Source organism: Mytilus edulis, chromosome 14, assembly GCF_963676685.1.
Source record: "Mytilus edulis chromosome 14, xbMytEdul2.2, whole genome shotgun sequence".
NCBI classification, from domain to species: Eukaryota; Metazoa; Mollusca; class Bivalvia; order Mytilida; family Mytilidae; genus Mytilus; species Mytilus edulis.
In genome coordinates this window covers 69,720,476-69,738,624 of record NC_092357.1, presented here as the reverse complement: position 1 = coordinate 69,738,624, position 18,149 = coordinate 69,720,476, and the positions used below count along the sequence as shown (strand labels likewise).

General features: G+C 32.1%; 1 protein-coding gene across 1 annotated transcript in view; it reads left to right on the top strand.

Annotated features, from left to right (window-relative positions):
* LOC139502713 (uncharacterized) overlaps positions 1-17,872 on the top strand; it is a 51,847-nt gene extending 33,975 nt beyond the window's left edge. Inside the window, exon 4 of the transcript XR_011658917.1 lies at positions 14,691-17,872. The gene's annotated coding sequence lies outside the window, so the exon portion shown is untranslated. The remainder of the gene's footprint in view (positions 1-14,690) is intronic.
* Positions 17,873-18,149: the final 277 nt, after the last annotated feature.

Sequence of the window (18,149 nt, the reverse complement as noted above, 5' to 3'; positions counted from 1 at the left end):
GTCTTTTGATCGTTACTTAATGATTAATCAATGGTTGTTAACCTAACGGTTTAGCGTGGTATAAATTCAAGTTTACGAAAGAAAAATAAAAAATAAATTTTGTGTTTTAAAACTTTGTCTTTGTTATATATATTTAGTTTTTAAGGAAATTGCTATGCAAGCTTTTTTTTTATTTAAAGAACCCTATTTTGAGATAAAAATTGAGAAACAAATGCTTTTGATATTTCATTTCCTTACTAACAACACAAGAGTTTACATACTATCATTATTCCTTGAAAGACATTTGAGAGTATGTGGTGTCCATGGGGTTCTTCAAAATCCGATTACAGAAGTAACATATAGAAAAACTCCAAGAGGTAAAATTATATTACGTTTTAAAAAGAGAATTATAGAATAAATCATAACTGTCTTCTATGAACGATAACTTTAAACTGGTGTCAATGCTTTTTTTTTTAACAATTCATCTTTATTTCAACAATTGAAGATGAATACCATTTTATTTTATAATGTAATAAGCACTATGGGCAGGCGCGGATCCAGAGCTTGAAGTGGGGGTTTGGGGGAGGGGTTATGTGAGAAATGTTTTTAAACACTAGAGAAGTTTTCATGTTATACCAAACCATATGTTTTTCAATAAATGGCACACTTTTTGTTCATCCGGCATATGGTTACTCTAAATAAAATTTTAAGTATTAATTTTATAAGGTTAATTATTTGATTACAGATCGTATCTACCCGTTTTGCAATTGTTGTATCACTCTAAGGGAGGCTAATAAAGATATATATAATAAAATATAGAGATAGCAGCCTTGGATTGTCTTAATTAAATCCTTTGGTCCTCTAATTATCAAGTTACCCTCTGGCCAATGTTATTATGACTTGTGTATATTTAAAGAAGTGTAGCGACAACGTGTCACCCTATTCAGTGCTAGATATTCAAATTATAGTAAAGATAACATTAAAACAAGAAATGGTTAATACAAAAAATATTTTTAAGATTTTCAACCGGGGGTGGGGGGGGGGGGGGGGGGGGGGGGGGGGCTCGCTTTAACCCCCTAAATCGGCTAATGATGTGGGAAAACTAAATTATTTAGTTAACTTAATCATATGACTCTTAAGCCCGTTCTGCCATTATTAAGAAACGCTAAAGAACGGAAATGTATGATTTTAAGATTTGGAAATAAATGAAATTGGTGTCACAAATGGTATGTCTGCTTGTATTTAAAATATTTTATAAATAGATATAATGCTCATATACATAATTATTAACGGTTGTTTTACTTCGCTTATTTATAGCATTTAACAAATAACTTCGTATTCTTATTTTTGGCATCAAATAACAATAATGGAATAACTGAATATATAGGAAGTTCCAATCAATAGACAACGTACAGAACAGAGCAATTCGATATTACTTAGGCGTTCACAGATTTGCACCAATTCTAGCACTGTATGGGGATACTGGATGGATACCAAGTCAGTTTCGGCATTGGGTGAACATTATTCGATACTGGAATAGGCTTTTATCGTTTGAAGACGACCGATTAACGAAAGTGGTGTTCAATATGGATTATGATATTTGCACAAACAATTGGTGTAGTGACACTAAAGATATTTTCACTAAACTTAATATGTTACATTATTACGAAAGTAGAACAATGGTGGATTTAACATCTTTTGAACAAATTGTACGAACTTATTACAGTGATATATGGAGAGAGTCCTTGATAAATAAACCAAAGCTACGATCTTACTTAAACTTTAAAACAAACTTCGAACTAGAGCACTATGTAAAACTAAATCTTACGAAACACGAGCGATCTGTGCTAGCCCAGTTTAGATGCGGATTATTACCGATCAGAATTGAGACTGGTGGATATATTGGGGAACCAGTAGAAAACAGACTATGCCGATTTTGTAATTCTCAAAATGTTGAAAGTGAGCTACATTTTCTTATAAACTGCACATTTTATAATGATATCAGACAAACTGTTTTAGCGAGATATTAATGGTGCCTGACTTTACGCAACTAGATGAGCAGGGAAAATTAACATTTCTAATGGTGAACCATCCAAGGAAAATAGCTAAATACTTAGCAGCGTCACTTTTCCGTAGAAAACAAACAGTTTACTCTAGTTAACATTCTTAAACTTTTTCACAAACATTAGTTGAATAATATATGAACTTTTACAATCGTTAATTCTTAATCTATAATTATCTGTATTTAAATTTAAATTGGCAATTGACACGTGATATTAGAACATTTATATTGAACTAACAGTAAAAGGTGACTTATTGGTCCATTGGGCCGGGTGTATTATATATGTAATTATATTTTGTACAAATGTATGCTGATTGACACATGTCACTATAATAAACAATTTACTTACTTACTTTATATTTTAAAAGACAAGGAAAGTGAATTAAAAAATATATACAACAAAAATAAGCGAAAGGAGATGTGGTACGGCTGTCAATGAAACACCTATCCACAAAAGTTAAAAATGAAGAAGATGTCAGAAATAAACTGGTCATAATTTATTTACAGTCTAAAACATCGAAGGGACTAAACATCAACCTATACATATTTATACTTGTAATGCATTTGTATATAAACATCGAATCAGAAATATGTTCCTTTCCTAAACATGTTTAAAAACATTGCTGTGATAGTTATCAAAAGTACCAGGATTATAATTTAGTACGCCAGACGCGCGTTTCGTCTACACAAGACTCATCAGTAACGCTCAAATCGAAATATTGATAAATGGCATAGTTCTTAACATTAGAAAAATGAATGAAGTATTGGCAACTGGACGTTAAGCAACCAAATATCAATCCTCACTTTTCCGTGAAGTGTTCACAATTATTTGTCTTTTTAAAATTAAAAGGATGAAAAATCCCAAACTGAAAAGAGTTGAAAATACGCTATTAATTTAGAAGTAAAAAAATAGCAGACAGAATAAATACGGCAAAAACAAACAAATGAAAAAAAAAATAGAGAACAATTTGAAATACCATATACATGTTTAATCAGTATACTAGTAGATTATTCACGGGCCAAGGTTGAGCGAACATGAATTGCTATCGATTATACTAAAGGTGACAATCAACTTTTTGAGGCACGTGTCGAGAAAACATTAGAAAAAATATAATTTAAAATTATGAAAGGAGTAGGTCCTTAGTGCACATTTTCGTTCTTAGTGCACTAAGGAGGTCCTTTGCGGTGTTTCTACGGACCCCATATATTTGAAGCTGTTCAAAATTCTGTACATTATAGGTACGTGTATCAGATCGGACAATAATTTTCATATATATAAAAAGAATTACTGTATAAGTTATCTAGTATGAAATATGTCCACTGGACCGACCGTGTAAGTGCTATATATATTATATCATGTATATAGCCAGTCAAAAAGATGTGGTATGATTGCCAATGAGACAACTATCCACAAAAGACCAAAATGACACAAACATTAACAACTATAGGTCACACAAGGTCGTTAAAAACTTCCATTTGTTGTTGTCCACTGAAAATAAGCTCATAAAAACACGAATCCCCGTTTACTCAATTCCACCTTTATTTGTTAATATTTCTTAATCTTTTTCTTTTTGATTTTATCATATCTTTTTTGTGAAATATTTTGTGTGGTCGAACATGAAATTGCCTCCGATGCTACAAAGAAAATTTGTTTAATGTCATCTGTTGCAATATATGCTAAGTACTACACGTGGACAGGATGTTCCCCAGAAAATAAGTTATACACACCCCGATATAACCCCGAGGGTACACGCTACTGTCATATGGAAAATTACTGGGTCACCTGTAAGATGGTAATCAGCCATGCAACTAATTAGGTTACTGACCATGTCACTTCAATTTAAAAAGTTTATCGTTAGATATCAAAATGATAAATTCATTTTAATTAAAAATTTAAGAACTAAAGGATTTATCATTAAAATGAAGTGAAATAATTCAACCAAATCGTATATAGATGATATACATATTTTTTTTTATCTATGCCGGAAAGAATTGAAAAACTGTATTTATAATTTTTGATTTGTTTTATAGAAATCTGTGTAGGTCTCATGAAATGGAACTCACGCAACGCATGCCTAATTAAGATTTATAAATTTATTGAAAAATTTAACAAAAATTTAGTTTTCATATTAAATTAAAGTTACCTTTCCGCGCTGTAATTTATTTGATATGACATGAATCAAGCAATTTTTGTTGAGGGATTTATGGGTTTGTCCATACAACGTATAAAAAAAGAAGTGTATGTTATTAGTATTTCACATGCTTTGTTTTCGCCTTGAAGCTCATTATTCAGAGTGTTTCAGACAAGATGATGAAAATAACGTGCAAGATACTTTTTTCGATCATCGTGAAGAGACAATTTTAATTCCCATTCCCCGATGCACTCTATCCCTGTTGAATTGTATATTTATAATTCCTCGTGCTTTTAATTAGCCCCCCCCCCCCTTTTCGTGGTTACCGTTATGCCAACAAATACCCGGGGCTTGATTTACATGTAAAATCATGGGCGGATCCAGCCATGATAAAGGGGGTTCCAACTACATGTCTCCATTAAATAAGGGGTGTCGTTGCCGCTGGTTTTCTACGGTTACCCCACCCTTTTCATATAATTTAGATTTCAAAAGTGTATACCTTATTCATATATTGTCTAGGTTAAAATGTTATCTTTTCCCATATTGTTTGCGTTTTGATTGGTGTGTAATGCAACAGTGCAATACCTAAGTGTCAAAAGAAAGTTTTTCCCGACCTATTCACATATTTTTAAGGTTCCTATATACAAGGTGATAGGACGTTCGGTTCCGTTGGAATAGGTTACCTTTTCACGCTATGCCTTACAACTTTTCCTGATGCACATGTAACCTATTCCAACGGAACGTCCTATCACCTTGTATATAGGAACTTGAGAGGATTCCCGAGATTATCATTTATGCAATGATTGCTCACAAAATGCTAGGGGAGGCCAACCCCGGATTCCATCCCCTTCGACCCGCCACAGAATACAGATATAATTGATAATTGTTATTTAAAAGTCATATACTATAGCCACTATAGTACTAGAACCGAACACCTGTTTTCGGATATATATATATTCCTATGTCTATATAGCTGAAATAACTGCGAGAAAATGAATAATACACAAGTTTATAATTGTCTCTTCTCTGCTAATTTTAATGTGCATGCAATATTCACTCTGATTTACTTGTGAGACCACCGACACTAATAATAATTACCTACAAAATAATAGGTGCTCCTTTACTGGGAAGAACATTTCGGATCCGATCAATTTATTGGTTCCATTCCCCCATTCTACACTTCTCCTTAGAAAAAATGCCTTGCAATGCGTCATAATTATCTGGACTACATAACTTCGAAAACAGACTACAATCTATTTCACTGGATGAGATTGTGCTCACGGATTTTTTAATGGATTGGTAATTTTTATTTATAGTACAAGTTTACAAAGCAAGATTAATCACATTTTTCACCCGGCCTACAAATCAAATGGCTTACTGACTTACACATACACAAGCTAAAAAAAACATATTCATGGGGGGGGGGGGGGGGGGGGGTTCAGATGGGGGATGCTTGCCTCAGTCATGTTTCTGTGATTCCCTATATAAGGGACTGTGCAATATTTATCTGAGGGTGCCGACCGTGCGAGGGCTGAAAGGCCAGTCAAGGTCGTTAAACACCACCACATATATATCTGAGGGTGGGACCGGTGCAAACATGGACGGGGCACATACTTTTTTCATGCAATTAATGAGCAGGGCGCAAAGTTTTTTGTAACAAACCTTTGGCGGGGCGCACACTTTTTTAAAAACCCTTCGTGTGTGCATAAAAAAATTAAATCAGAGTAGACTATAACAGATTAAAACTATTTGTGATTTCTGTGGAAAAAAGTAACTTGATAGAAAAAGAACAATTGAATCTAAAACAAAATAACCTAATACAGTGCTTCAATATATTTTTGTGTGTTTATGCTTTTAATAATCATTTATAAAAAAAAAATGAAATTCTGATCAAAATTCTGGAAAACTATAAACAATGTTTTGAAAATTAAACATATGACATAACATATGGTAATAAATGCTTAAACATAAAACAACTTCAATTGTATTTTAAATAAATCTTTAACATGACAAAATTAAATTCTTAAACATTAAAAGAATTACAACTTAATCTATGAAAAAGCTGAATTATGTCCCTTGGGAGTATTAATTTCCAACAAAAGTCCTTGCAAACAGTAGAAAATGAAAAATTATGTATGCCTGATATAATTAAAGATATAAACTACAAAATCAAGCACTATTGAAATATTTTCTGCATGAATTGCCAAGAATGTGAACAAATTCTTTACACAGGAGAATATAAATTCTATCTAAATTTGGCCTCAAGTGGGCCTCTTTTTTTCTTAGATGGACAATTTTAACGCTGAAAATGCTTCTAGTATGATTAAATATTGCCTTACTCCATAAACAGTACAAACTTAACCAGAACATTTCCAATTTTAATAGCTAGAGAAATACCCAAGTGATACATTAGGGAATTACACAGCAAAGAAGGCAAATATCTCAGTTAAAAACATTTTGTCGCGTCTTGAATTTCTGTGGAAAAAAGTAACTTGATAGAAAAAGAACAATTGAATCTAAAACAAAATAACCTAATACAGTGCTTCAATATATTTTTGTGTGTTTATGCTTTTAATAATCATTTATAAAAAAAAATGAAATTCTGATCAAAATTCTGGAAAACTATAAACAATGTTTTGAAAATTAAACATATGACATAACATATGGTAATAAATGCTTAAACATAAAACAACTTCAATTGTATTTTAAATAAATCTTTAACATGACAAAATTAAATTCTTAAACATTAAAAGAATTACAACTTAATCTATGAAAAAGCTGAATTATGTCCCTTGGGAGTATTAATTTCCAACAAAAGTCCTTGCAAACAGTAGAAAATGAAAAATTATGTATGCCTGATATAATTAAAGATATAAACTACAAAATCAAGCACTATTGAAATATTTTCTGCATGAATTGCCAAGAATGTGAACAAATTCTTTACACAGGAGAATATAAATTCTATCTAAATTTGGCCTCAAGTGGGCCTCTTTTTTTCTTAGATGGACAATTTTAACGCTGAAAAATTTGTCGCGTCTTGAATTCTGGTGTTTCCAATTGAACTATTTATTGCGAAAGGTGAAAAGAAATACAAAAGAACTATAGTTTGGTGCATTTTATACAATATAGTTAATATTGAACTCCCAGAATAAAGTTTTATATCAGTACCCATCAATTTGACTTATTATGATGAATCAGCACTTTTCTCAACACAGTATTGTTCTCAGTGAATAATTTTTATTCTTTGTGATAAAAATCAAATGTACTTATAAAAAGCTTCAAAATAGTATAAAATAACTGAAGTCTGATGCCCACTATCATTTTACACCAAATTTATGAAATTTTGGAAGTCTTTTCAAATAATTGTCTAGAAAATATTTCAATAGGTTATCAAATTTATTTTGTAAATATACACACTGCAATTATTCATAGATAAATACAAAAAAAATATATTGTACCCTTACATTCAATCACAGCGCTCCTAAGTTGACTTCCTTCAAAAATAAAATCTTTATAATATTGAATTAAATGCATTTGAGTTGAAATATCAACTCTGATATACATGTATTATTGAATGTTGTGCATTTTAGTTAAAAAATATCATGTTTCCATATATGTGTTTCATTTTTTTTCCAGCGGGGCAAGGACTTTTTTTTTCATTAATTGAAGCGGGGCAAGAACTTTTTTTATAATAAATATTGGCGGGGCATACAGTTTTTTTTTTTTTAATATTTGCTGTACACCGGCCCCACCCTCAGATAAATATTGCACAGTCCCTAATCAACAAAATTTTTCACACAAAAAGGGGGGCAGGGATTTCTCCTTAATAAGAAATCTCTATTTTCAGCATAAGCTCATATAAATTTGCCTTTTGAAGAACTGAAATAAATATGAGACGGCTAATGATTTTTCAGATGCTTTACATTAAAATACATCCATGTGACATTCACAATTATATATAGATCCAAATTTAAAAAGCTATTTTTTTCAATATTTAAATAATGTAGGAACAAATCTTGATACATGTATGTAGTTGAAATTGTTAGCTTTAAACATGTTAAACATTCAAAAATGAACACCCAAAGTTTAAACCACGTTTAAACATAAGAATGACCATGTAGTCTTTATTAATGTATGCTATTGCTATGAAACTAGGTCATTGTAGGTAAATTGTCATCTATTCCCTTAAATCTTTGTTCCCAGTCACCCCAAGTTTGATTTAAATTAGTCAAGTATATCTACTCTATTAGGTCTCTAGTTTGGATAGTTAATAACTTGCAAATTACAAATGAATTAAAATCATACTCCTCCCAAATTTATTTCTTTAAATATTATGGATGAAATACATGTAGCAAGTAAGGGATGAAATTAAATTGGATGAAATGTGGCATTTTTTTTTTGATAAAGTAGTATGTCGTCTGATGTTGTCAAACTTAATTATAGACCCTTAAGGGGCGGATCCAGTCATTTTAAAAAGGGGTGGGGTGGGATTCTAACCCAGGACAAAAGGGGAAAGGGGGGGGGTCCAATTACATGTCCCTATTCAAATGCATTGATTATCCAAAAAAAGGGGGGTTCCAATCCCTTGAACCCCCCTCTGGATCTGTGCCTGCCCTTTAAAAATAAAATTATCCTTATTTTGAGTTAAAGCTTATAGATTTTTCTATAATGCTTCTCAGGGGCGGATCCAGCCATTTTAAAAGGGGGGTCCCAACCAAGAGCAAAGAGGGGTTCCAACTATATCTCCCATTCAAATGCATTGCTCGGTAAAAGAAAAGGATTCCAACCCTCAAATCTATGGTCAGGTTGTTGTCTCTTTGACACATTCCCTTTTTCCATTCTCAATTTTATCATGTAGTCGTCGTTGTCCCAGGACATTTAGTTTTCGCTTAATAACTTTAGTACAAGTAATAGAAATCTATGAAATTCAAACACAAGGTTTGTGACCAGAGTTTTGTTCAGAGTTTAGGAATTACATGAATTAGGGGCCAATAGGGGCCAATATTAAACTTTGTTTGATTTTATAGAAAATTGAATTATTGGAGTTCTTTGATATGCCAAATCTAACTGTGTATTTAGATTCCTAGTTTTTTGGTCCTGTTTAAATTGGTCTACCTTAAGGTCCAAAGGGTCCAAAATTAAACTTATTTTGATTTTAACAATATTTAAATCCTTGGTGTTCAGATCAATATGCTGAATCTGAATATTTACTTAGATTTTTTTATTATGGGCCCAAATTCAAGTTGATCCAAATCGGGGTCCAAAATTTTACTTTGTTTGATTTCAACAAAAATTGATTATATGGGGCTCTTTGATATGCTGAATCTAACCATTCATTAAGATTTTTGATATTTTGACCCATTATCAAATTGGTCCACATTGAGTTCTAAAAGGTCCAAAATTTAACTTTATTTGATTTCACCAAAAAATGAATTATTGGGGTTCTTTGATCATGTTGATATGCTGCATCTAACCATGTATTGAGATTTTGAATATTGGACCATTTTAGAGGTTAATTGTCAATTTAAAATTTTTAAGTACTTGGACCGCATTCATTCTGTGTCAGAAACCTATGCTGCATCAACTATTGAATCACAATGCAAATTTAAAATTCAGAGTTGTATTGAGCTTGAATGTTGTGTCCATACTTGCCCCAACTGTTCTGGGTTCAACCTGTACGTTTGTATCAAGCTGAGCCATGCATAGCATTTTTATCTGATTTATATATTAATTTGAAATTTTGACAAGTGAGACACATACAGATTATACTGTTAACAATATTTCAGAGTTTAACATAGTCAAGCGAAACAAATTTTAGAAGAATAGTTGAATCATGTCTTTGTTGTCAAATGAAAAATTAGTACGAACACAAAGAAAAAGTATGGGAATGTTTGTTTTTTAAACTATTGACCAGGGTGAAAGTCTTTGAAAGTCATGACTGGCAAAAAGTTTGTGAAATGAAATAGCACAAATATTCCATTCTTTTTAAATATAACTGAATATAAAGAAAAACACAAACTGATGTTTTATAATAGTTTTTACCCTTTTTATGTTTTATAGGACAAGAAATATAGAAAAATGATGAAAAATATAAACAGTTACAATAGAAATGAGCGCAAAACAAGATAAACAGAATACAACAAGGCCTAAATGGTAAGACCACTTCTATATACTGTAAATTCAGATTTTTCAGGGAAGGGACAACTTATTGTGATTACAAAAAAAATCTGCATAAAGATCTATATAGTTACATGATATATATATATATATATATGTTTCTGTTATCAAAATATGATTTCTTATTTTTGCGATACTCACCCAGTCACATTATTAGCATTACTAAAAAGTTTCGATAATTTCTGAATTACAGTAATAAAAGAAATTGCCTTTGAATGATGACTCATGTAAAAATAAGAAAATGTGGTATGGTAAATGAGTGACTTATCCACCAGAGTTCAATGAAGCGGATGCAAGAAATTAAAGGCCAATCATGGGCCTGCCTTCAATAATGAGAAAACACTTCCTTTATAGGTCATCCATTAAAGATCTCAACATATAAAGATTTAAACAATCCAATTTAGTTCAACATGTTCAAAGTCAATAACAATTAATAAAAAAAAATCATGCCTAATATAAAATATTGTTTGTTTCTCCAATCCTGACCGACCCTGCAAAAATGGCCCTACTCATAAAATTTTATTGTCAAAACTAAGCCAAATATTATTTTATTCATTTCTGATTTTCGGGCTTGCCGGATCATCCGATAAATTCAGGCTTTTGGAAAAATAAAATTATTTACCTACCTACCTACCCACACCTGGCTTGTCAGAATAGGGATTAGGGAAACAAACAATATATTAATTTAGACCTCATGTCTGTGAGCACTCAACCTGACCATAATATAGGACAGTGGTTCAAATATTAACACAACATATGAACATTCTATAACAACTATTGCAAGTGGCTCAACTTTAAATATCACTGCAAGGCACTAAACAAAGAATATTAAATCTTGGACACAAAGCACTGAAATAAGAGAACTCATAAGCATGACAAGTAAGAATATCAAATGAAAGTTTCTCAAAATGTTCATTAAAACATGATAAAATAAGCTTATTTATATTGCTGTTTTTTTTCTCCATTTATAACATTTTTTTTTTATTTTGTGTATTTATAGGTCAGATATCTTGGTTTTTATGATCATCAACAGGTCCTGCAGGTCTATACTGAAGAGGAAACTTAATTGTTAATACTTTTCTACATAATGTGCTAATTGGATTATTAATGTGAAATGAACTCAACTGTGTGTTTTTCTGGAAAAAGAAATAGAAAAAATCCTACAAAATTGCTATAAACAAAATGGAGTACTATCAAAGAACACAATTGTGTAAAATGTAACAACCTACATTCATATTAACTGATGGATTATGGAGAAATTAAGAAAAAAAATAGTATCTTTGTCATGTTTGTTGTCGAAATAAACACCTGCTTTATCAATTCATGTACATGGCTCCATCATATCAAATATACAAAGAAGATGTTTGAAGAACATACGTTGCCAAAATTTATTCAACCAATTGAAGGAAGATGTCTTGTGGATTGAATTATTTATGCACTGAACTGTTATGTAGGGGGTCGAATACACAGAAGCTGAAACAGAAGACAAGTTAATTTGACATGAAAAGTGTTTATTTTATTTAATATGCAAATATGAGCACAATATTAATAACATCATAAATGGTATGATATTCATAGCATTTTGCTTATTATTGTATTGTCTTAAACATGCTATACAGTCAGCCTTTTGTTTTTGTATGTTTAATACTCACCATGAAAATTTGTATTACAGTATTAAAGTTTTAATTATCTTTTGTATCAATAATTCAGTCTAGGAGAAAATATATTAATACTGTTTGTACTGTTATGAAATTTCCATAGAGGAAAAACATTTCCTTAAGGGAAATTTGATGTTCAAAAATTTCCCTAGAGGAAATTTGAAGATCAATGATTTCCTTAGAGGAAATTTGTTGTCTTGAATTTTCCTCCAAGGAAAAGTGTTTGTCAAAAATTTCCTCACAGGAAAAAGTATTTCCTCCAAGGAAAATTTGAAGCTACAAATTTCCTCACAGGAAAAAGTATTTCCTCCAAGGAAAATTTGAAGCTGCAAATTTCCTCAAAGGAAAAAGAATTTCCTCTAAGGAAATAGAATTTCCTCAAAGGAAATAGAATTTCCTCAAAGGAAATAGAATTTCCTCAAAGGAAATAATTATGCAGCAAATTCCCTAAGGGAAATCTTTTTCCCTTGAGGAAAAAACAATTTCCCTTGAGGAAAAATCTTTTTCCTTCAGGGAAATTTGATTTCCCTTGAGGAAAAGTACTTTTCCTCTGAGGAAATTGTTGAAAAAAGGGGCATAACTTTTTCAACAGTGGTGCTAGATCAAAAAAATTTTAGGACAAATATCAGGGAACCAATACCAACCAAGTTATCAACTTTGTTTTGACTTAACTCCAAAAATTAAGGTGACAACTTTTGCACTCAGCGGAATTGCAAACTTGTCCCGGAGACTGTTTTAAGTTTACCTGTCTTGGAGTTATTGCCCTTTTTTTTATCAAATTTTTCTTGTAAACGTATTCAAAGATCTTTTCCCTTGAAACGGCCTGGCCATTTGAAACTAAACTTGGTCACAATAGTCCTTAGGTGGTCCCCTTTAAGAAGTATAGCCAACATGTCTGCACCTAATCCAAGATCCCCACCAGCGGGGAACAAAGTTTAACATTGGATCCCAAGGGGAAATGCATTCAAAGATCTTCTCTTTTGAAACTATTGTGCAATTAGAACCAAAGTTGGTGATTGGTCCTTGGATTGTTTTCATGAAAAGTTATATCTGACACGTCCGCACCCCATCCAAGATGGCTGCCAGCGGGGAAAATAGTTTAACATTGAACCCTATGGGGAAATGCATTCAAAGATTTTCTCTTCTGAAACTACTACCAGTTGGAACGAAACTTGATCAAAATAGTCCTTTGATGGTCCCCTTTAAAAATTGTATCTGACAGTCCCACACTCGATCAAAAATGGCCGCCAGCAGTGAACATAGTTTAACATTGGACCCTATGGAGAAATGCATTCAAATGTCTTCTCTTCTGAAACTACCATACCAATTGAAACCAATTTGTTTACATTTGGTAGCCAAGTGGCTACCAGAATAAAAAGACTAATTTTTAGGCCTGCCTTCAGAAGGTGAGCGATACAGGCTCATGAGAGCCTCTTGTTTAGATTATTGCATGAACTCAAAACATGTCATGACCATTATTTAGTTTACACCTTGCCAAACTGTATTTGTTTTCAATGTACACAATATCGCAAAGAACGATAAAACCAATTGTATGATTGTACATATCCAACACCTCATTATGGTTGCATTCCCAATAGTCCTTTCCGTCACCTACCAAGAAGTGTAAGGGCAAATGCATCAATGAATGGTAGGTCAGGTTGACTGATTTCATTATGTTTAATCAAAGATGTTAAGGCCAATTTTTAATTCCTGTTTAACGAGGTGAGCATCCCGAATTTTTCCAAACTCAAATAAAAAAATGGAAGTGAGCAAATTGAATTTATTTTTATTTTTTCTTCTGACTGGAAAACTGTTCTCTCTGACAAATTAATGTATTGTATCATATCTTGAATATAAGTTTACTATAAGGGTATTTGAAGGTATAAATACATATATATTATATTCGCACCACAAAATGATAACAAAAATCCTTTAAACGTCATATTATATAATTTCGATTGAAGAATGAATTATCACAAATTTGGAAAAAACAAATTGGTTGAGCATCACAACTGTTATTTTCATTTAGGGTCTCGACTCCACTGAAATATCACTTTAATTTTTATTTGTATTGCGTCCCTCGACCCTAAAAATTTGCAAAAAATCTTATTAAACAAGTAATTAAAAAACTCTGGCCTAACTTGTGTTTTACTGGCTTTTGATATATTTTAGATTAAAAAAAATATCATCATCATTTTTTTGGATTTTCTTTGAGTTTGTTAATAAAAATCTTATCCCCCTTATAATGTTGGTTTTTGTTGTTAACACAAATGTTTACAATATACAGGTTAATTTGTCATACATTTTGTTATTATTACGAGAAATTACTTTTTTTAATTGTGCATTGCCTTCTGTTTTATTTGGATAACTGGTGTCCTTTTTTCTCTTTTTGGGGCGGGTAAGATTAAACAAAATCTTAAAATGCGATATAATCTGAGGGTAAAGAGAAAGAAGGACTTCAAGTGTATTCAATAATGGAGAAGCTCATCATTAGATTGAACTTTGGACAAGATGGTGGATCAATTTCGATTACCATCACGCCCCAGTCCAAAATCAATTTAACAACTACCAGGAGTTTATTTTTGTTGAATAGTGTAAATGGTTATGTAAAGCTTTTTGGTAGTAAACCTAGTGTAGAATTGGATATTGATGTATCCGCATGTAATCGTCGTTTCACTCTAGGTTATTTTTTAAGTAATTTGCAGAGTGATGATACTGTAGAAAGGTGAAGAGATCGTAAAGCTGGTCTTCTTATACCCATAATTAATAAGTTCGAACTTAAGCCAAATTTTGTAAAGTTACTGTTACCAAGAAAAATTATTAAGAAAAATTGTGAATGGCTTCATTCTCTATATATGATGCCCATTTTAGAAAAAAATATCATCATAATTTTTTTGGAATTTCTTTGAATTTGTTTTAAAAAATCGTATCCCCCTTATAATGTTGATTTTTGTTGTTAACAAAAACGTTTTTCAAAATACAGGTGTTAATTTGTCATACATTTTGTTATTATTATTTTTATATTGTGCATTGCTTACAGATAGGTCAAATGATTATACAGGTCATTTGATATCATGTACAGACCACGCCTTATTGTTTTAAAATAGATCTGGATAACAAGATATATAAATCATTGTCACTTATTTATTGTAGAAATTTCTTCATTGACTACAGAATCAAAACAGTTAAATCCCGTTGTTTCCATTGGTCACAATTGTACAGCATGATAAGATTGTCGTCTATAATCCACGTGCTATAATCAGTTTAAGCGACAGAGAATTATGAAATAAGAACCGCTGATTATATTCTCATTTAAAGGTCTTTCTAGTATTAATAAATAGTGCATAAATGTGAGTTATGGAACTCGTCAATTTCCGTTCATGATCTGTGCTCTATCTTTTTTTTATGCCCCACCTACGATAGTAGAGGGGCATTATGTTTTCTGGTCTGTGCGTCCGTCCGTCTGTCTGTCTGTTCGTCCGTCCGTCTGTTCGTTCGTCCGTCCGTCTGTCCCGCTTCAGGTTAAAGTTTTTGGTCGAGGTAGTTTTTGATGAAGTTGAAGTCCAATCGACTTCAAACTTGGTACACATGTTCCCTATGATATGATCTTTCTAATTTTAATGCCAAATTAGAGATTTTACCCCAATTTCACGGTCCACTGAACATAGAAAATGATAGTGCGAGTGGGGCATTCGTGTACTGAGGACACATTCTTGTTTAAATATTACGGAGACTTTAGTTGTGTATTTGAAGGTTCTTTGTTAAAAAGGTTTGTGGTGAATGATTCAATAACATTTACTGACAGTGACCTAAGTAATATTTTAATGTATGCAAACCAATTAGAAACTCTAAGCTTATTCCGTTGCTCACAAATAACTGGAGAATTCACAGAAAATCTTGTTCTTGACAAATTCGTCTCTTTGCGAGTGTTAAATGTTGCACACACAAACATAAACGACAAAGCATTGTGTGATATTCTAAAAAAACACGCATAACCTTCGTTGTTTCTGGATTAACGATTGTCCAAATATCAACGACAAGTCTGTTAACACAATATGCAGTTTATCTTTCCTTGAAGAAATGTATATTGGACATACTTATCTCGAAGACGTCACTGGTTTAACTACTGACGGGCTTTTTCAAATTGTTGCCAATTGTAGTGGCATTAAACGTCTAAATGTAGAACAATTTGTCTTAAGTGGAAATGAATTTATAAGATTAGTAAAAACCGGTTCAAATCTGCGCGTTCTAGATGTATCAGGATCCGATATATGTGATAAAGATATGACAGTGGCTACCGAATATTTAACAAAAATGGAAGTCCTGTTTTTGATTAACTGTCGTTTGACCGAATTGAAAAAAAAACAAGTTCAAAAACAAATTCCTACATTATTAATAGTCAAAGATCCTATTTTTTTTTAGTTTAACCGTCAAGTGGATTAGTTTTTCCCGGATTATTCCAACTACAAACACTTAAAGTGCATAGTTCATATTTAAATGTCAAGTATTTAAAGATTCAAGGAATTTCGTATTAATCATATTACCGATGCTGTTGACAATACACACGCCTTCTGTTCATCAGGATCAAACAGTACATACACCAGACAATAATTCTAACTTAAAGTGCACTTTTTAAATGCCTTTCGATACCTCAACTAATGTGAACGGATAATGTCCATACCTAAGCGTGCAACAACAAACTACTTTTATTGTTGTACCTCTGCCAACTACATTTGGACAATTTACTAAAATGCCGAATGATTATATGAATATATATATTTTGTACTGATGGTTATTGCATAGTTCTTCACAATGTAAGCGTGTGGGTTGTTTGTAATTTTGTCTCAGTGGCAAATGAGTATTTTAACATATTTTTTTTTCGAGTAATATCCGAGAGTAATGTTCATATTTCCTTGCTAAAATAATTACTTTTTGCAAAGATTTTTCATTTAAATGTATTTATTTGTTTCGTATTGTGTTGTGAATGACCTGTATCAGGGAAAATATATACATAGTATAAATATATACATAGTATATATTGTCCCTGCCTGTATAAATAATTTTCCAGGAAATGATCAAAAGCTTTTTTATTATTAAGAACTTAACATGTCCTCATGTTTTTTTCTTAAACGTTTAAACCTTTTGCATAATTTTAGATCCATGTTTATAGAGGAGGTACTTATTTCTAGTTGATGAGATTTTGGGTGATTTTTAACGTTGGTATGGGGATCTTAAATACTACTTTCAGTACTAACACTGAATTTTAACGTGAGGATGGTGATTCCTAGGTACTGCTTTCAGAAATGAAATTGTATTTTAATGTTGGGGGGGGGGGGGGGGGGTCCTAGGTACTACTGTCAATACTGACACTGTATTTCAACGTGGCTGTGGTGGTCCCTAGTTACTACTTTCAGTGCTGACACTATAATTTTAACGTGGGGATTGTAGTTCCTTTGTACTACTTTCAGTACTGACCTTGTATTTTAACGTTGGGGAAGGGGGGGGGGGGGTCCTAGTATTACTTTGAGTACTGACACTAAAGAACAGAATTGTCTTACAATCAAGAAATAGTTCTTTAAATTTGTCATTCCACAGCCTGAACCCTCCACCTTCCTCAATTTCTGTTGCAGCTTTCTTTTAAACTTACCTATCAACTGTACATTGTAAGACAGTCTCATTATATCTGTAAGTTTGATTGACCATGTGCTCATGTTATGGTTTTTTTTTTCATTTTGTTGAAAAAGCATGTTGTCCATTCTCAGGTTTATATATTCTTGTATATTGATATATTTCATATTCATTTCCTATATGTGTTTGTGTGTTCACTTGTAAATTTGTTTCTAAAAAATAAATAGTGTATGTATCTTTCTTTCCTCTTATTCCTTATAAGCTAACCTGATCACAGGCCATGTGAGCTATTGCTTTCACTTGGCGTCCGTCATAAACTTTTTACATTTTCCACTTCTCCACTGAAACCACTTGGACCAAACTTGGCACATATTGTCTATGGATGGTCCTATACAAAACTCCCTCATTTCGTGGTGATTGGTCAACAAACATGACTGCCAGAGGCAATTCTTGTTTCTGATTCGTAGGAATTTAAAAGAAATCTTCTCCTCTGTAACAACAAAGGCACAGTAA